The sequence below is a fragment of the Delphinapterus leucas genome, chromosome 9, assembly GCF_059928025.1.
Source record: "Delphinapterus leucas isolate spDelLeu-1000000601 "Yukka" chromosome 9, BTC_Dleu_Yukka2, whole genome shotgun sequence".
Lineage (NCBI taxonomy): Eukaryota > Metazoa > Chordata > Mammalia > Artiodactyla > Monodontidae > Delphinapterus > Delphinapterus leucas.
The window spans coordinates 106010153-106032444 of record NC_143137.1 but is presented as its reverse complement, the minus strand read 5'-3'; the positions used below and the strand labels follow the sequence as shown (position 1 = coordinate 106032444).

At 35.4% G+C, this 22292-nt stretch overlaps 1 long non-coding RNA gene across 1 annotated transcript in view; it reads left to right on the top strand.

Annotated features, from left to right (window-relative positions):
- The first annotated feature begins 202 nt into the window (after positions 1-202).
- Positions 203-22292, top strand: part of LOC149748475 (uncharacterized) — a 210882-nt gene continuing 188792 nt past the window's right edge. Inside the window, exon 1 of the long non-coding RNA XR_016394446.1 lies at positions 203-21874. This is a non-coding gene — a long non-coding RNA (uncharacterized LOC149748475). The remainder of the gene's footprint in view (positions 21875-22292) is intronic.

Here is a 22292-nt window from a genome sequence, read left to right as displayed (position 1 = left end):
TGCCAGTGTCCCATGATCCAGGGACAACTTCTCCAGGAGAACACAAGGCACGCCTCAGGCTGTTGCAATGTCACGCCAGCTTCTCCCGCTGCAGGCTCACCCCGCATTCCAATTATGACTATCATACCTTTCCTCCTCTCTGACCTGAGTGGTCAAGAGAGCCCAAATAAGCCGCTGCTTTAATTCTTTCCTGTCTGGGCGGGGAACAGATGCCTGAGGGTGGCCTACACACAGAGGCAGGGCCAAAACCAAAGCTGAACCCCAGGGGCTGTGCGAGCAGAGGTTAGAAAGGGGAATTTCTCCGTGCATCCTCAGGAGCAGTGGATTAAATCCCTGCAATCGACCTGATAAACCCTGCATCTGTGGAATACCTGAATAGACAATGAATGTTCCCAAAATTGAGGTGGTGGACTTTGGGAGCAACTGTAGATTTGGGGTTTGCTTTCTGCATCTGATTTGTTTTTGGTTTTATGCTTAATTTAGTTTAATTTTTAGTGCTTGTTATCATTGGTGGATTTGTTTATGGGTTTGGTTGCTCTCTTCCTTTTTTTTCTTTTAATGAGTGTGTGTGTGTGTATGTTTCTTTGTGTGATTTTGTCTGCCTAGGTTTACTTTTACCATTTAACCTAGGGTTCTGTCTGTTCATTTTTCTGGTTTTTTTGTTTTTTTTGTTTGCTTGTTTGTCTTTTCTTTTAATGAGTGTGTGTGTCTGTATGTTTCTTTGTTTGATTTTATCTGTTTAGTTTTGCTTTGACCATTTGTTTTGGTGTTCTATCTGTTTTTTTTCTTCCTTTTCTTTCAAGGCATGTGGATGGCAGGGTCTTGGTGATACAGCCAGGTGTTGCACTTGGGCTTCTGAGGAGGGACAGCCGAGTCCAGGACATTGGACAACTAGAGACCTCCCAGCCCCATGTAGTATTAACTGGCGAGAGCTCTCCCAGAGGTCTCCATCTCAACACTAAGACCTAACTCCACCCAATGGCCAGCAAGCTCCAGTGCTGGATGCCCCATACCAAACAACTAGCAAGACAGGAACACAATCCCACTCATTAACAGAGAGGCTGCCTAAAGTCATACTAAGTTCACTGACACCACAAAACACACCACTGGATGGAACCCTGCCCACCAGAAGGACAAGATCCAGCCCAATCCACCAGAACACAGGCTCCAGTCCCCTCCACCAGGAAGCCTACACAGCCACTGAACCACCCTCACCCACTGGAGATAAACACAAAAATAGCAGGAATGATGAACCTGCAGCCTGCGCAAAGGAGACCCCAAACAGAGTAACTGAAACAAAACGAGAACACAGAGAAATATGTAGCAGATGAAGGAGCAAGGTAAAAACCCACCAGACCAAACAAATGAAAGGGAAATAGTCTACCTGAAAAAGTATTCAGAGTAATGATAGTAAAGACCCAAAATCTCTGAAATAGAATGGAAAAAATACAAGAAACATTTAACAAGGACCTAGAAGAACTAAAGAGCAAACAAACGATGATGAACAACAAAAGAAATGAAATTTAAAATTCTCTACAAGGAATCAATAGCAGAATAACTGAGGCAGAAGAATGGATAAGTGACCTGGAACATAGAATGGTGGAAATAACTGCCACAGAGCAGAATAAAGAGAAAAGAATGAAAATAATTGAGGACAGTCTCAGAGACCTCTGGGACAACATTAGACACACCAGCATTCAAATTACTTTGGTCCCAGAAGAAGGAGAGAAAAAGAAAGCGTCTGAGAAAATATATGACGAGATTACAGTTGAAAACTTCCCTGACATGTGAAAGGAAATAATCAAGTCCAGGAAGCACAAAGAGTCCCATACAGGATAAATTCAAGGAGAAACATGTCAAGACACATATTAATCAAACTATCAAAAATTAAATACAAAGAAAAAACATTAAAATCAGCAAGGGAGAAGCAAGAAATAACATACAAGGGAATGCCCATAAGGTTAACAGCTGATCTTCCAGCAGAAACACTGCAAGGCAGAAGGGAGTGACAGGACATATTTAAAGTGATGAAAGGGAAAAACCTACAACCAAGATTCCTCTACCCAGCAAGGATCTCATTCAGATTCAACAGAGAAATTAAAAGATTTACAGACAAGCAAAAGGTAAGAAAATTCAGCATTACCAAACCAGCTTTACAACAAATGCTAAAGGAACTTCTCTAGGCAGGAAACACAAGAAAAGGAAAAGAGCTACAATAGCAAACCCAAAACAATTAAGAAAATGGTAATAGAAACATACATATCAATAATTACCTTAAATGTAAATGGATTAAATGCTCCAACCAAAAGACACAGACTGTTTGAATGGAATCAAAAACAAGACCAATATATGTGCTGTCTATAAGAGACCCACTTCAGACCTAAGGACACATACAGACTGAAAGTGAGGGGATGGAAAAAGATACACCATGCAAACAGAAATCAAAACAAAGCTGGAGTGGCATTTCTCAAATCAGATAAAATAGACTTTAAAATAAAGACTATCAAGGGATCAATCCAAGAAGATGATATAACAACTGTAAATATTTATGCACCCAACATAGGAGCACCTCAATACATAAGGCAAATGGTAACAGCCATAAAATGGGAAATCAACAGTAACACAGGAATAGTAGGGGGCTTTAACACCCCACTTTCACCAATGGACAGATCATCCAAAATGAAAATAAATAAGGAAACACAAGCTTTAAATAACAAATTAGACCAGATACACTTAATTGATATTTATAAGACATTCCAACCAAAAACAACAGAATACACTTTCCTCTGAAGCGCACATGGAACATTCTCCAGGATAGATCATATCTTGGGTCACAAATCAAGCCTTGGTAAATTTAAGAAAATTGAAATTGTATCAGGTATCTTTCCTTATCACAACACTATGAGACTAGATATCAATTACAGGAAAAAAAATCTGTAAAAATACAAGTGCATGGAAGCTAAATTATATGCTACTAAATAACGAAAAAATCACTGAAGAAATCAAAGAGGAAATAAAAAAATACCTAGAGACAAATGACAATGAAAACATGATGGCCGAAAACCTATGGGATGCAACAAAATCAATTCTAAGAGGGAAGTTTATAACAATACAATCCTACCTTAAGAAACAAGAAAAATCCAAACAACCTAACCTTACACCTAAAGCAATTAGAGAAAGAGGAAAACAAAACACCCAAAATTAGCAGAAGGAAATAAATCATAAAGATCAGATAAGAAAGAAATGAAAAAGAAATGAAGGAAACAATAGCAAAGATCAATAAAACTAGAAGCTGGTTCTTTGAGAAGATAAACAAAATTGATAAACTATTAGCCAGACTCATCAGGAAAAAAGGGAGAAGACTCAATTCTACAGAATTAAAAGGAAAAAGGAAAAATAACAACTGACACTGCAGAAATACAAAGGCTCATGAGAGACTACTACAAGCAACTCTATGCCAATAAAATGGACAACCTGGAAGAAATGGACAAAATTCTTAGAAAAGTACAACCTTCCAAGACTGAACCAGGAAGATATAGAAAATATGAACAGGCCAATCACAAGCTCTGAAATTGAAACTGTGATTAAAAATCCTCCAACAAACAAAAGCCCAGGACCAGATGGCTTCACAGGTGAATTCTGTCAAACATTTAGAGAAGAGCTAACACATATCCCTCTCAAACGTTTCCAAAATATAGCAGAGGGAGGAACACTCCCAAACTCGTTCTACAAGGCCACCATCAGCCTGCTACCAAAACGAGAAAGATGTCACAACAAAACAAAACTACATACCAATATCACTGATGAACATAGATGCAAAAATACTCAACAAAATTCTAGCAAACAGAACCCAACAGCACATTAAAAGGGTCATGCAGCATGATCAAGTGAGGTTTATCCCAGGAATGCAAGGATTCTTCAATATATGCAAATCACTCAATGTGATGCATCATATTAACAAATTGAAGCATAAAAACCATATGATAATCTCAATAGATGCAGAAAAAGCTTTTGACAAAATTCAACACCCATTTATTATAAAAACTTTCCAGAAAGTGGCCATAGAGGCAACCTACCTCAACATAATAAAGACCGTACATGACAAACCCAGAGCCAACATCATCCTCAATGGTGAAAAACTGAAACTATTTCCTCTAAGATCAGGAACAAGACAAGGTTGCCCACTCTCACCACTGTTATTCAACATAGTTTTGGAAGTTTTAGCTACGGCCATCAGAAAAGAAAAAGAAATAGAAGGAATCCAAATTGGAATAGAAGAAGTAAAGCTGTCACTGTTTGCAGATGACATGATACTATACATAGAGAATCCTAAAGATGCCACCAGAAAACTACTAGAGCTAATCAATGAATTTGGTAAAGTAGTGGATACAAAATTAATGCAAAGAAATCTCTTGCATTCCTATACACTAATGATGAAAAATCTGAAAGAGAAATTAAGGAAACACTCCCATTTACCATTGCAACAAAAAGAATAAAATACCTAGGAATAAGCCTACCTAAGGAGACAAAAGACCTGCTTGCAGAAAACTGTAAGACAGTAATGAAAGAAATTAAAGATGATACAAACATATGGAGAGATATACCGTGTTCTTGGATTGGAAGAAGCAACATTGTGAAAATGACTATACTACCCAAAATAATCTACAGATTCAATGCAATCCCTATGAAACTACCAATGGCATTTTTTACAGAAGTAGAAACAAAAATTTTACAATTTATATGGAAACACAAAAACCCTGAATAGCCAAAGCAATGTTGAGAAAGAAAAACAGAGCTGGAGGAATCAGGCTCCCTGACTTCAGACTATACTACAAAGCTACAGTAATCAAGACATTATGATACTGGCACAAAAACAGAAATATAGATCAATGGAACAGGATAGAAAGCCCAGAGGTAAACCCATTCACTTATGGTCATCTTATTTTTCATAAAGGAGGCAAGAATAGACAATGGAGAAAAGACAGCCTCTTCAATAAGTGGTGCTGGGAAAACTGGACAGCTACATGTAAAAGAATGAAATTAGAACACTTCTTAACACCATACACAAAAATAAACTCAAAATGGATTAAATACCTAAATGTAATTCCAGACATTGTAAAACTCTTAGAGGAAAACATAGGCAGAATACTGTGTGACATAAATCACAGCAAGGTCCTTTTGGACCCACCTCCTAGAGAAATAGCAATAAAAACAAATGGGACCCAAATGAAACTTAAGAGCTTTTGCACAGCAAAGGATACCATAAACAAGATGGAAAGACAACCCTCAGAATGGGAGAAAATATTTGCAAATGAAGCAACTGACAAAGGATTAGTCTCCAAAATGTGCAATCAACTCATGCAGCTCTATGTCAGAAAAATAAACAACCCAATCCAAAAATGGGTAGAAGACCTAAATAGACATTTCTCCAAAGAAGATATACAGATTGCCAACAAACACATGAAAGGATGCTCAACATCACTACTCATCAGAGAAATGTAAATCAAAACCACAATGAGATATCACCTCACACTCATCACGATGGCCATCATCAAAAAATCTACAAACAAATCCTGGAGAGGCTGTAGAGAAAAGGGAACCCTTTTGCACTGTTGGTGGGAATGTAAACTGATACAGCCACTATGGAGAACAGTATGGATGTTCTTTAAAAAACTAAAAATAGAACTATCATATGACCCAGCAATCCCACTACTAGGCATATACCCTGAAAACCCATAATTTAGAAAAAGAGATGTACCACAGTGTTCATTGCAGCACCATTTACAATAGCCAGGACATGGCAGCAACCTAAGTGTCCATAGACAGATGAATGGATAAAGAAGATGTGGCACATATATACAATGGAATATTACTCAGCCATAAAAAGAAATGAAATTGAGTTATTTGTAGTGAGATGGATCAACTAGAGTGTGTCATACAGAGTGAAGTAAGTCAGAAATAGAAAAACAAGTATCATATGCTAACACATATATATGGAATCAGAAAAAAAAATGGCTCTGATGAACCTAGGATCAGGACAGGAATAAAGACACAGACATAGAGAATGGACTTGAGGACATGGTGGGGGGAGGTTAAGCCGGGATTAAGTGAAAGAGTGGCCTTGATATATATACACTACCAAATGTAAAATAGATAGCTAGTGGGAAGCAGCTGCATAGCACAGGGAGATCAGCTCGGTGCTTTGTAACCACCTAGAGGGCTGGGATAGGGAGGTTGGGAGGGAGGCCCAAGAGGGAGGGGATATGGGGATATATGTATACATATAGCTGATTCACTTTGTTATACAGCAGAAACTAACACAACATTGTAAAGCAATTATACTCCAATAAAAGTGTAAAAAAACATAAAATAAAATGAAATAAAAATTAACAAAAAAAATCCTTTGAGAGGGACTAATGTTTTTACTGAAGTTTGAGTGCGTTGTTGAGGAGAGTGGGATTTTCAGGGAGAAGAAACATTTTTCAATGATGTCTAAGTGTCTGAAAGAGCTTTCTGCACTAGAGAAGCTTGAAGAAATATACTATGCTTGAAGAAGCAAGAAAGTACACAAGATAAAGGTGAAGAATTGGAAGGAACTAGAATACGCAAATCTCAGATTATGTGAGGAATATACTGGTGTACCAATTACAGATTGCTTAATATAATAACTGTTTTACATACTTTAAAATATCTGGTGTAGGGAATTAGAATTTTACACAGTATTATTCTTAGTTACCAAGACATAGCGTAACTCAACTTTATTTGTCTAAGAAATTTATAAATAATAGATTGGCTGCAGTGTGTAGGAGGAGAATGTACCCAAAAGGAGCCCAGGTTTCTGATGTGTATAACTGGATAGGAAAAGCTGAGGAATGGTTGAAACAAAGAAATTAAGCATTTGATTTTGAAGAAAGAAAATGAAATGTGGTATAATATTTAGTATAGAGAAAAACAGAAGAGGCTTGTGTGTTGATACAGTTATGGTCTAGTGGAAAATTCCAAGTGAAGAAGCTAAAATACAATAAAGTAATAATGATTAGATTTTCTATGTATTTCTTTTTAATAGCTCAGCAAACATTTTTCATAAAGGGCCAGAAAATAAATATTTTAGGTTTTGAAGCCATATGATTTCTATCTCAACTCTAGAAATCTACCATTGTAGAATTGAAGTAGGCATAGTCTATAGGTAAAAGAATGAGACAAAACTCCACAGATGGATTGAAATTTAATTACGAAGTGTTATCTGGAACTCTATTTCAATAAATTTGAAAACATAATAATAATTTATGTGTAAAATACCAATCTTGATTTTAAATTAACTAGGACACTTGAATAGGTCAATCACCTTAGAAAAGAGATGCAGAAAAAGATTTTGCATCTTTTTTCAACATTCATTCATAATAAAACCTTTCAACAAAGTGTAGAAGGAACTTACTTCAACACAATAAATGTATATGAGAAGCCCACAGCTAATATAATAATTAATGGTGGAAAATGGAAAGCTTTTATTCTAAGATCCGGCACATGGCAAGGATGCCCACCCTTGCCAATTCTATTTAACATAGTACTGGAATTTCTAGCCAGAGAAAGTAGATCAGAAAAAGGAATAAAAATCATCCAAATAAGAAAGAAAAAATAAAATAATCTCTGTTACAGTCATATCTGTAGAAAAAATCTAAGGATTCAATAAAAGAATCTGTTAGTATAATAAACAAATTCAGTAACTTGCAGGGTACAAAATCACTGTACAGAAATCAGTCACATTTTCCATTGTCAATAATACTGTATTGTATATTTAGAAGTTGCTAAGAGAGTAGATCTTAAAAGTTCTAATCACAAGAAAAAAATTTTTTAACTTTGTATGGTGATGGATGTTAACTAGACTTATGGTGATGAGTTTTCTGCAATATATACAAATATCGAATTACTACATTGTACACCTGAAACTAATATAGTGTTATATATCTGTCATAACTGAAAAAAAATCAGTCATATTTCTACACATAAACAATAAACTGTTCAAAAAGAAAATTAAGAAAAACTTCCCATTCACAGTAACAACCAAAAGGATAAAATACTTGAGGATAAACTTAGCCAAAGAGGTGAGACACAGTCAAATGGAAAGATATCCAGTGTTTGTAGGTTGGAAGAATTAATACTGTTGAAATGTTTGTACTACCCAAAGATATCTACAGATTCAATGCAATCTCTATCAAAATCCCAATGATGCTCTTTGTAGAAATATAGAAAACAATACCAAAATTCATATGGAACTACAAAAAACCCCAAATAGCCAAAGCAGTCTTGAGCAAGAAGTGTAAAGCTGGAAGAATCACACTTCCTGATTTCAAAATACATTACAAAGCTACAGTAATAAAAACAGTATGGGACTAGCATAAAAACAGACATGTAGAACAAAGGAACAGAGTAGAGAGGCCAGAAATAAATCCAGGTTTCTAAGGACAACTGATCTTCAACAAAGCTGCCAAGAACCCACAATGAGGAAATGATAGTTTTCTTTAATAAGTAATGCTAATAAAACTGAATATTAACATGCTGGAGAATGAAATTGGACACTTATACCACATACAAAAATCAACTCAAAATAGATTAGAGTATTAAATGTAAACCTGAATCTATAAAATTACAATAATAAAACATAAGGAAAAAGCTTACTGAAATGGGTCTTGGCAATGAGTTTTGGGATATGACACCAAAAGCACAGGCAACTAAAGCAAAATAGACAAACAGGACTACATCAAACTAAAAAGCTTTGACACAGCAAAAGAATCACCAGAATGAACTGGCAACCTAAGAATGGGAGAAAATATTGCAAATCTTATATGTGATAAGGAGCTAATATCCAAAATAGGTAAGGAACACATACAAAGCAATAGCAAAAACACAGACCAATTTAAAAAATGGACCAAGGGCCTGAATAGACCTTTGTCAAAAGAAGACATCAGAATGGCCAAAAGTTACATTAAATGCTGCTCAATGTCACTAATCAAGGAAATTCAAATTTAAACCTCAATGAATTATTACCTCATACCTGTTAGAATGACTGTCATCAAAAAAGACAAAGAATAACACGTATTGGAAGGATATGGAGAAAAAGAACCTTTGTCCACTGTATGTAGGAATGTAAATTCATATAGCGATTATGGAAAACAATAAGGAGGTTCCTCAAAAGATTAAAAATAGAAGTACCTTATGATCTAGCAATCCCACTTTTACATATACAGCATATCCAAAAGAAATGAAATCAGTATCTCAAGAAGATCTGCACTCCTATGTTCGTTGCAGTGTTATTCACAACAGCCAAATAAGGAAACAACCTAAATGCTCATCAATGGATGAATGGGTAAAGAAAATGTAGATATATAATAGATTATTCAGCCTTAAAAAAAGAATGAAATTCTGACCTTGTGACAACATTGAGGAACCTGGAGGACATTATGCTAAATAAAATAATCCAGATTCAGAAAGATGAGTACTGTGTGATCTCACTTAATATGTGGAATCTAAAATAGTCATGGAACTCATGGAAACAGAGAGTATAATGGTGAGTTCCAGGAGGCAGGATGGGAGGAGGAAAGGGGGAGATGTTGGTCAAGGGGTACATAGTTTTAGTCATGTAAGATGAATAATTTCTAATGAACAGCAGTGTGACTATAGTTAACAATATTGTACTGTATACTTGAAATTTTCTGAGAGGGTAAATCTTAAGGGTTCATACCAGACGCACACACACAAAAGCAAATGATAACTATGCAAGGTGATAGATATGTTAATTAGCTTAAGTGTAGTGATTATTTCACAATGTTTACATATATCAAAACAAAGCTGTACACTTTAAATATAAATAATTTTTATTTGTCAATTATGCCTTAGTAAAGCTGGAAAAAATAACAGAAAAAGGAAATGAGGTAAAGATATTTGGACAGTTAATTTGTCTACAAACTTTATTTATTTTTTTTATTTGCGGTACACGGGCCTCTCACTGTTGTGGCCTCTCCCTTTGCGGAGCACAGGCTCCGGACGCGCAGGCTCAGTGGCCACAGCTCACGGGCCCAGCCGCTCCGCGGCATCTTCCCAGACCAGGGCACGAACCCATGTCCCCTGCATCGTCAGGCAGACTCTCAACCACTGCGCCACCAGGGAAGCCCCGTCTACAAACTTTAAATGGTAAGTAACTTTAATGGTATTGAACCCATTTCAGTCATGAAATAAAATGTAAAACTTTTTATTCATTTTGTAAAATAAAAATATAGCAACATAAAAAGATTAAGGTTAAAGCCCAGTTCTATATCAAATGTAATTGATATGTTTATATATACAATATAAATAATATAATAAACAGTGTACTGAAAGCATAATATGTTATGATAAACTAGAATATATTGCAAGGCTGAAAATTTAGCTCAGTAACAGTAATACTATAAATACATCTCATAAAATAAAACATTAATATTTTCTCCAATATCCAGGCAAATTTCTTGGTATCATTTGAAATTTGTTTTTAATAAAATCTCCAAGCAAAATGGAAATTGTAATCAAAATCATTTATCAAATTTTAATAACAGCAACACTTTAGAAAACAGGTCTCTAAATCTTCAGCATGGAGAAACCAGGATTAAGACAGAGAGGGATAGCATCCACATTATTATGCAATATTATTATAAATTTTCGGTTACAACCAATAAGATAACATGAAATAATCTTTATAAATTTTAAAAATGAAGAGATAAAATATATCTTTTTGATGATGTATTTTTGTACCTACCAAAACTAAGAGACAAGTCAATTCTTAAAAAAACTATTAAGGGATCTAGGAAAATTGAAGGGATGTAAAATGTAATTTATAACTAGGTCTTTCCTATTAGAAGTAGTAATAGGATTTTTTAATAATCCATTCAACACAGTAGAAAAACTATGATACTTTGGAATAAACTTAAAGGGAAAGTACCCAACTTTTATGAAGAAAGTAATACAGTTTTATTGAAGGACATAAAACAAGGCCAGAACAAAGGGAAGGAATGTACCATATTGTTTGATGGAAACATAACATGTCTATGAAATCGTCTATTTTTCCAAAATTATATTAAAATTCAATGTGATTCCAATTTGAAATCAATGTTTAGAGTTATGCTGTGACCTTTATGCCAATGTGAAAGTTTTGCCTTGTTTGTTTGTTTACAAACTTGGAACTATTTATTGATTGTGAGGAGAAACTTATGTACAAACAAGGCATGAGGAGAAGGGGGAAACTGTCCAGTGCTGGCAAAGGTAGTGGGGGCTGGAGAGCGGGCCTGACAATACACCAAGAATCAAGAGAAGTTTTCTGAAAACTAGCTCAACTCCTAAATATGCTTCATGGGAACTAGGCTTCAGGACACAGTCCATGTTGAAGGGGACAGACAAAGTTGGTTCTAGAAGCCAAGAAGTTTAACTCCAGTGGAGTCCCTTCAGTGGAGTCTGATCCACTGTGGTAGGGACATAACCCCCTCCGAGATCTACTTTCAATCATAGATCCCTCTGTAATTTTATTACAAGGGGCCTCCAGTCTTTGAGCTCGGGATGTTGGTGGTGGGTCAGAGCACCAAAATTATTCAGAGAAGGTTATGCGAGAATCTTCTAGATTTTAATGTGTAATATAGCTTAAAACAACTAACAAACCAAACTCAGAATCTACAGAGAAAATATCCAATCATAATGAAGATAAAGAAAGACAAAATCAGGAAAACCAAAGCTGAGAGAATTTCTGGCCAGTAGAATGGTATTAAAGGAAATACTAAAAGATGTTTTTCAGGCTGAAGGGAAACACTGCCCATTGGAACTCATGTGTAGATGAAATGAAAACAGAAATTGTTGTTATTAAAAAAAAAACAAACAGCATTTTTCCTGCTCTTAATTTAGTTGAAGAACAACTATCTGTATTAAGCCAAAATAATTACAGTATATGGTATAACTGTCCCAGGCAATACAAAATAAATAAATAGTGAGAAAAGAAATCAGTGAAATAAAAAAAACTACTCAACATAAATACAATTAATAGAGACAAAAGTTGTTTTTCCTGAAAAAAGTTAATAAAATTGATAGACTCCTAACATGACTATTTAAGAAAAGGGAGAGACGGTGATCGTGATTACCAATATTAGGACATAAAAGTATTTATTACCACAATTGTGAAGGATTGGAAGAAGAAGGCAGCCCAGGGCTTGTGTTGAACTAGAAATCAGAGTGGAGTTTGAGAAAAATCAAGTACTGACAATTCTGGTAAGACATTGATGGTGAAGTTATCCTTAGATTTGGCAACATGGGGTTTGGTGGGGTCCTCCAAAGACCACTTTTAATAGAGCAAGAGGAGCGATGCCAAACTGTAGTTGATTAGTTGAGTAGTGTTTAGGTGATCCTTTGAAAAAAAAATTCTATGCAGACAGTTCCTTCAATAAGTTTGGCTGTGGAGTAGAAGAAAATACAGTCTACCTGGAAAGGAACATATAGTCAATATGAATTGTTTCCTTCTTTCTTTTTTTTAATCTTTTTTATTTAAAAGTAAACTAATGTTTACACAATAGCAAGGAAATTGGCCAGCAGAACAAAAGAACATTAGTTCCCCTGCTCTGTAAAAGATATTTGGAGATAAATGACATCAGTTGTTTTTATTGTCTGAAAACCTTGCTGCAAAGAACCAATAATCTTGGTTAAATGTAAAAATGTAATGTTATTTTTTTTGTGTTCACCTTCCTTTCAATAATAAGAAGACTCTTAAGGATTTATAATTGTAGCTTATTGAATGTAACATTCACAGTGAAACTGACGGCCAGTTAGTCAAGGATCTGTTGAATTAAGTAAAACTGCACTTTTTACTTAATTCAACAGAGGGGAAGAGTTTTGGAAAAATGCTACACGTTTTATGTACAGAAATATCCTTGACTTTCTCTTGTTATAGGACTTGTCATTAGAAATAAGAAAACTGTAACTTGCAGCTAAGCCATGATAATATCTATTTATTCAGCCATAAGTAAATTATGTATAAAATATTAGACACACATAATTGGTATATATCACCACATATGATTTGTCTATATTTAGTAAACTCAGAAGGTATTTTTCTGTTTGTAACCCTATTATAGAAGATGTACTAGTTTTTAAACCAATGTAGTAATCCTTGGCTCTTAAAAATAAAAATAGTGAGTTGGGTATCTGGTTAGAAATGCAAGTTTTCTGAGAGTCAAAAGAAAAATACATCCAAATTATATTTACTAATACAATTATATCAGAGTAGACTGCAGGCAATCATTTTACTTGGTCTGGTGTGATATAATTTGAAATGTAATTTTTGTAAAGAAGCAGGAGATGTCACTTTTTACAGTGATATAATACCCAATGACAAGATTGTTGTCTGTAGTATAATGTACCCAATTAAGGGGGCCTGGGATTTGCTTGGGGGAAATGACTGGTTCTGTGTTTGAGGCAGGAAATGTATAAGGTGAATCTAACACATATTAAAACACCAGAAAGATTGGCTACTCGAAACTAATGGGGTCATGTCAAGAGGAACCAAGAGTCAGTCAGCTTGAATAGAATATTTAAGCCAATGATAAGATAGTTAAAAAAGATTTTTTTAATGACCTCACAGTTGATAAAAACTCTAAATGTAGAAAATGAGTTCATAGAGATAGTGATAAAAAGAAGAAAAAAGTAACATATCAAAATGATAAAATCATTAGAGTTTGCTTAAACATCAACTCATTACTCTCAAAATAGATAATGGTAAGGAAATACACATTCTACTATCTTTATGGTAGGAACTGTATTTTAGATAGTCAAATAGCTCTGAGGGTCACTGTTCTTAAAAATGAATTCTGTCTCAAAAATGGAGAAGAAATGATCAAATTTAAATAACTTTTTGCAATCTATATTGAAATAATGGATTTAGGCAACAGTCATGATGGCTGTTACCATTGTACTAAGGTGGAATGCTAACGGGAAGAATTATAAAGAAGGAGTTATGTCATGACTGGAATGCAGTAATCAACCTTAGTATCAGAAGCAGGTTACCATGAAGGTAATTAAGCTTCAGCTTCAGGTTCCCTTATTTGCATATGTCACTTCCAAGCTCTGGGAGGGGCCAGAACAGTGTATGATGTTTGAAGAAATTAGTTAGGTATTATGAACTTTAATTTTTGTGTCTGTAATTTCTTTACTATTCTAACTAAACATTTATATTTGTCACTTTTTTTGTAATTCTGTAGCCTTTTTGTTAAAGAAGAGACTTCAAATTGTAAAAGCTTCAGGCCTTAACTAATCTAGACTTATTCCTGATTAGAATCACTAGTCCTGAGACAAACAAACATACTATGCTTCTCCATGTTATGCAATTGAATCACCCAAAATTATCTACACGGTATTCTTTTTTTTTTTAATAATTATTTATTTATTTATTTATTTTTGGCTGTGTTGAGTCTTCGTTTCTGTGCGAGGGCTTTCTCCAGTTGTGGCAAGCAGGGGCCACTCTTCATCGCGGTGTGTGCGCCTCTCACTATCGTGGTCTCTCTTGTTGTGGAGCACAGGCTCCAGACGCACAGGCTCAGTAGTTGTGGCTCACGGGCCTAGTTGCTCCGCAGCATGTGGGATCTTCCTAGACCAGGGCTCGAACCTGTGCCCCCTGCGTTGGCAGGCAGATTCTCAACCACTGCACCACCAGGGAAGCCCTACACAGTATTCTTGACAAAATTTTTGAAGTTTAATATATTCAAACCTTTATATCTAAAATATTGAGAAAATATGGAGAACAGGGAAAAAGTTAAGCTACCTCATAAGGAAGCAATCAATAAAATCCAAAATTTGGAGTGTACTATAGAATAATTGCCTACATTTCTTTAGAATTTTAATAGAATTGAAAAACAAAAAATTAAAATGGAGGATTTTGCGTGATTTTTAAAAATTCTGATGTGATCAAAAACTGTGAAAATAGATTTTTTAGAAGGTAAAGGAAATTGATTATGAATTGAATATTATTACATAATATTAATAAATAATTAAATTTGTAACAAGTGCTAATGTGATTTTGTTTATGTAAGAAATATTTTTATTACTATTTTTGAGATTCATATTAACTTTAAAGTTGTTTGGTTTAAATAACAAATATTAGGGGATAGATTTAAAACATTTTTTTAAGCTAGATGATGAATTCATAAGATTTATTGACCTTTCTTCTTTTGTAAATATTTGAAAATTTTATAATTTAGAAATATTTGTTAAATTTCCCCATAAACATTCTGTTTACTTACACCATGACCAAGTGGGATTTATTCCTGGAATGCAAGGGTGGTTCAGCATATGAAAATCGATCAATGTAATATTGATACATCACATTAGCAGAAAAAACCAAACCAAACCAGAACAAAACACATGATCATCTCAATGGATTAAGAAATAGCATTTGACAAAATTTAACACATTTCATGATAAAAACACTCTAAAAACTAGGAATAGAAGGAAATCACCTCAACATAATAAAGGCCGTATATGAAAAACTCATAGTTAACTTCATACTCAATGATAAAAGATTGAAAACTTTTTCTCTTAATATCAGGAACAAAACAAGAATGTTCTTTTTCAACACTTATATTCAGCATAGTCCTGGAAGTCAACCTGGGCAGTTAGACAAGAAAAAGAAAGTTAAACGTTCCAAATCAGAAAGGAAAAATTAATCTTATCTCTGTTCACAGATGACATGACATTATATGTAGAAAACCAAAACAATTACACCCCGAAAAAGAGAAAAAATGGAACTAATAAATGAACTCAGCAAAGTTATAGGATACAAAATCAACAACGAAAATTAGTTGCATTTCTGTATGCTAACGATGAACAATCAAAAAGGAAATTAAGAAAACCATTCAATTTACAATAGCATCAAAAAGAATAAAATACTTAGGAATAAACTTAACCAAGTAGAAAAAATATTTACACTGAAATTAAAGAAACAAATTTAAAAAAGACACAAATAAATGGCGAGATGTCCCATATTCATTGATTGAGATATTCAATATTGTTAAAATGTCAACACTACCCAGAGTAAACTACAGATTCAATGCAATACCGATTAAAATCACAATGATTTTTTTTTTTGCAGAAATAGAAAAACCCATCCTAATGTTAACATGGAATTTAAAGGGACCTCAAGTAGTCAACTGGTTTTTGACAAGGATGCCAAGACTATTCAATGGGGAAAGAAACATCTTTTCAACAAGTGGTTTTGGGAGAAGTAGATGATCTACATGCATTAAGAAAGGAAGTTATGCTCTTAACATATATAAAAGTTAACTGAAAATGGATCCAAGACCTAAATGTAAAAGCTAAAACTATCAAACTCTTAGAAGAAAACATGGCAAAATTTCATGACATTGGATTTGATCATGTTTTATTGGATATGACACTGAAAGCTCAGGCAGCAAGAGAAAAAATAGATAAGTTGGACTTCATCAAAATTTAAAACTTTTGTGCATCCAAGGACACTATCAACAGAGTGAAGATGTAATCTACAGAATGGGAGAAAATATTTGCAAATCATATACTGCATAAGGGATTGACACCCAGAATACCAAAAGATGTCCTACACCTCAGCAATAAAAATACAGGGCAGTCCAATTAAATATAAGGGAATTGAGTGGACATTTCTCCAGAGAGGATGTATGGGTAGTGCATGAGCATATGAGAGGATATTAAATATCACTAATCTTTAGGGAAATTCAGACTGAGAGCAGGATGGCATGTCACCTCACACACTTGGGATGGCTGTTGTTGAAACAAAACACAATGGCAGGTGTTGGCAAAGATACGCAGAAATTGGAGTCCTTGTGCTTTGCTGATGGGAATATGAAATGGTGCAGTGGCTCTGGAGGACTGTCTAGTCCTCAAAAATTGTACACCGATTGCCATGTCATCCAGCAGTTCCACTTCTGGGTATATACCCAAAAGAGGTTGGAGTAGGGACTTGAACAGCCACTTGTACACCTATGATCTGGCAGCATTTTTAACAGTAGCCAGGAGGTGGGGGTAACCTAGGTGTCTATCCAAGGAAGAAAGGATAAACAGAATGTAGTTTATGCATACTGTTGACTGTTGTTCAGACCTGAAAGAGAAGGAAATCCTGGCATGTGCTACAGCAAGGATGAACCTTGAAGATGTTATGCTAGAAGAAGTAGGCCAGTCACAGAAGGATAAATGTTGCAACATCCCACTTGTGTGGGAATAGCTAGGGTGCTCAGGTTCATGGAGACAGATACTGTTACTTGGGGTTGTGGGGAGGAGGAAATTGGGAGTTGGTATCTAATGGGTATAGAATTTCAGTTGGGGAGCATGGAGAGGTTCTAGAGATGGATGGTGGTGATGGTTGCGCAGCAATGTGGGTACGCTTAATGCCACAGAGCTGAAGTGATAAGAATTGTGGATTTTGCCACGATAGAAAAAAATGAAAAAGTAACTATTAATGAATAATTTTTAATTAAAAATACACAAAAGATATATAAAAATACTGTGTTTACCAAAAGGCATGCATAACTTCATATTTATCCTTTCACAGTTACAAACTCAAACTTTCTCAGTAATTTCTGGTGGTAAATATGGATTGATGCTTTTCACACTCATTAACCAATAATGTAGACTCCTGTGGGGACCCCCTTGAATTTTCACATGTACAGTATTACATCAGAAACAAGCACTACTGAAAGAAAATATGAGGAAGAAACAAAAATAAAATCTTTATCATCTGTCATGTATGCACTTACACTGGTAGCCAGCAAATTTTTCTTTAAAACTCCAAAGAGTAAGTATTTTAGACTTTTCAGACCATACAGAGTTTTTTGTAACTACATAATTCTTCTGTTGTTTTATAAAGGCAGCCATAAACAATACATAAAGGAGTGGGCATGGCTGATTCCAAGAAAACTTTACCTACAGGAACAGTCATGGGCCAGCCCTGGGTAATTTGCTGACTGTAATCTTTACCATGTAGTAGTTTGATTGCCAAGAGCTCCAGCTTTTCTTTGGGCACTCAGCTGAAGCTAATGGCTAGAATATTTAACATAGGTATGCCTGTGAAGTTCACTGGGAGGCCTCCTCAATAATTGTAGCCCTTATGATTGGTGTTGGAATCATCCCAGGTTTATTCCTCTTCCATTATCTTTAAATTAAGAATTGCCATGTGATTTGCTTTGGTCAGTGAAATGTGAACAGAGTATTATACGGATTTCCAATTGGAAAAATTGAAATACAGGTGCAACTTGCCATCTAACCTTTTGCCTACTGCAATGGTTGTAGAATTACGTGTCCAGAATGAGTCTGTATCACCCTAGATTCCTGAGTGACAGTTATAAGCAGAAAGCCCCTGCAGTACCACAATAGATATGCTTAATTGGCAAGAAATAGTGACTGTGTTAATCCAGTGAGATTTTGTGATTGTAAATTATCACATCATAATTTAATCCATCCTGCTTGATAGTACACTATTTGATTAATAATTGTGTAATTTTAAATTTTCATTAATTGTAAATCATGATTTGCGAGTATCTGAAGCAGCGATTAAAGGAGTTTTATGTGAAAGGGCATCGACAGACTCGTATCTGCATTGTAATTAGGGATTACAATGCATATTTTATAGTGCTGAAGAATTCTGGAAATCTACTGTGTCTTTCTGAAGCTGACCTAAGCAGTATGACATAGGCCCTTTTAGCTCACAGCCCATATTTGATGTTTATTTGGAGTACCATAAATCTATATCAGTGCAATTCTTATAACTTCTGTTAAATCTTGACTATCAGTATGAAAATTAGGGATTACAATGAATATTTTATAATGCTGATTTTAATACTGAGGCATGTCAAAATAAAGTGATTTTCCTTTACACATAGAAGAAAATAAAGATGTCAGTCACATTCCTTCCCTCTGCCTATTGAGAAAGCTGATCCCAATTATAAAACATCATGCTTTTTATTATAGCTCTGTTTAACTGTATTTAAATAGAAAAACTCTAATGTATAAATTGATAAACATAACATGAATTCTAAAAATCAGGATCAAAGAATAAGTTGTATTGTGCATATTGCTAATTCTTGTAGTTCATTTCATTATAATGTATACCTGACTTTATAATATTGAACTTATAACCCTTTATCATGAACATTTTAAAAATAAAATCCAAATATCTACAGCATGCCAGTTGGGTGTCTGAATTTTATGTACCTGATCATTCTGATACACAGCATTTGTCACCTTAGTTTAATGTGCAAAAAGCGCTGAGAGCATCTTATTCCATATTCCTTGCCACAGGTATAGACAAATGATGACAAGCTGTGAATCTAAAAACTGTCTTTAATGGTCTGTTAGAACAGGTTGAATATTGAGAGTGAAAACATTTACTGATAAAATTGCTAACTCATGCCGTATTGGGGAATGGATGACAGAGGGAACGGACTCTTGGCAATCAGCACACACTAGAGAAAACATAAACAATGAATGTCTTTGCAACCTTTGTCACCTCCTACTTGCTTTACATTTGTCATTGGTTTTAGTGAATAGGCGCTGGGTTCCAAGAAATCTCTGCAGGTTTCTTCAACTTCTCTCGTCTCTGAGCTTCTGCAACCAACACGTCTGCTTGAACCCATCAGCTGTGGTAAGTGTACATTTAGAGTCTTAAGGGAATCTGCAACTTGAGTGCAGGCAGCACCAAAGTAAAGATCCTACATGGCTTTAATACATTTATACATTTTTAAAATCCCATTTCAGGTGAATTTGTCCCTGAGATCAGTGTATGTGAAATCTCAAGTAAAGCCTTAAACATGTGCTTGAGACACTGGTGTTTCACAGACTTCAAAGGCAACAGATGCGACAATCCAGGGTGAGTCATTCAGTGCCAATTTAGTCAGAGACTGGGAATATCAATGATGTTATGCTTTAATTCAAGTAAATATATTATCTGAGTTATTTTTTCTTAGCAAAGTGTCTGTTCATTAATTTTTTACAGTGCTTTTATGTAGTTTACTTTGGCTTTCATTTTACAGCCTCCACTCAGTTCCACAGTTACTTAGGTCAACACCATTTTCCCCAAAACTTCTTAAGTGAAGTTATTTCATACTTGTAATACAGTTAGATGTTTTGTCACATTCTGTGTTCCACTGTGGATTCTCCAGAATATCTAAATGAATGTTTTTTTAAATTATGTATATTAAGGTTCACTCTTCGTGCTGTAAATTTCTGTGGGTTTTAACAGATGCACAGTATCATGTATCCGCCACTACAGTATCATACAGGGTAGTTTCACTACCCTAAACATTCCTCTGTACTTCACCTATTTAACACTTCTCAGTCCCCAGACACCTGGCAACCACTGACTTTTTAAAATGATCTCTATAGATTTGCCTTTTCCAGAGTGTCATACAATTTTTCATGATTCTTTTCAGACTGGCTCCTTTCACTTAGCAATATGCATTTATAATTTATCCATATCTTTTCATGTTTGGTACCACATTTCTTTTTCTCATGGAATGACATCTCATTGTTGGGATGTACCACAACTGTTTATTCACACCTGTTAAAAGGAGATCTTGGTTGCTTCTGATTTTTGACAATTATGAGTAAAGCTGCTATAAATATTTGCATGAAGGTGTCTTTTAGGATCTTTGTCTTTGATTTTCTATGGTTTGAAAATGATATGCCTACATGTAATCTTTTGATATTTATTCTGTTGGATGTTCTCTGAGCTTCCTGGATCTGTGATTTGGTGACTGACACTAATTTGGGGGAAATTCTCAGTCATTATTGTTTAAAATATTTCTTCTGTTATTTTCTATTGTCTCCTTGTGGTATTCTTACACGTGTATGTTACACCTTTTGTAGTTGTCCCACAGACTTTGGATATCCTAGAGATTCTTTCTTCTGTCATGTCTAGTCTACTAATGATGCCATCAAAGGCTTTCTTCCCATCTCTGTTGCAGTGTTTTGCTTTTCTAGTGTTCTTTCTTAGGATTTCCATCTCTCTGCTGACATTATCCATCTGTTTTTGCATGGTGTTTATCCATTAGAGCTCTTAACATATTAATTATAGTTCTTTCAAAATCCTGGTATGATCATTCCCAATCCCTGCGATGTGTGGCTCCTTCTATCTCTTGTGTTTTCTTTGCCTTTTACTATGCCTTGTAATTTTTCTTGACAGCCAGATTTGAACAAAGAATTGCTGTAAACAGGCCGTTAGTAATGTGGTGGTAAGGTGTGGCGGGAGGGGAAGTGTTCTATAATTCTATACCTATAATTCTGTAATCTCTAATAACTAGCTCTCAGTTGTTTAGTGGGCCAGTGCCTCTGGAGCTTCACGAGTGTTTTTCAGTTTTTGTCTCTCTCCTTAGGTGAATGAGGATGGCTCAAGTGGGCTAGAGCTGTGTATTCCCCCTCTCCTATGTGGAAGGCTACAGCTGACTAGAGTTGGGTATTTCCCTTCTCCCAGGTGAGCTAGACTCTGCTAATATCGCAGCCAATTAGACTCCGGTTAATTAATTTCTCCTGAGCGCTGGCCTTGTTAAGTAGAACAGCCTGCTCTCTGGCATATTTCAAAATGGTTCCTCTTCCCTTCCTGCTGCTGACAGCACAAGGGGATTTTTCTCTGACACTTAACTGTGAGAATCCAGTTGAGCTCCTGGAGGTAAAACTCACTAAAGTGTGGGAGCCCCACTATGACTGGGCTCCCCTGGAGTTTTTAACCGTCAAGATTGTCCACACTGAGACTCCAGCAATTAGACAATTCCAGTTCAGGTTTTCCTGCTCCGGCACTGGTTCCCTTGCCAGTTTCTGCCCGCCAGACTCTGCTCAGGTGAGTCATGACTCTCTGTATTCACTTGTCTGACTTTCCAGTCCTGGAGACAGCAGTTTTCACTGTGTCCTCCCCCTCTGTTATGAATTCGAGAAGAGTTGTTGATTTTCCAGTCTGTTCAGCGTTTTACTGGTTGTTAGGACAGGGTGGTGACTTCCAAGCTTCTTTCATGTAGATCAAAAACCTGAAGTCTGCAGGGGTTTTGTGAATATGTTTTAAAGTAAGTTGAGTAAACATCTAGGAGCATAACTGCTGGATTGTGTGGTAAGAGTATGTTTAGCTTTGTAAGCAATTGCCAACTGTCTTCCAAAGTGGCTGAACCTTTTGCATTCTCGCCGTCAGTGAATGAGAGTTCCTGTTGCTCTGCATCCATGTCAGCAATTGGTATTGTTAAAATTTTGGATTTAAAATCTTTCTA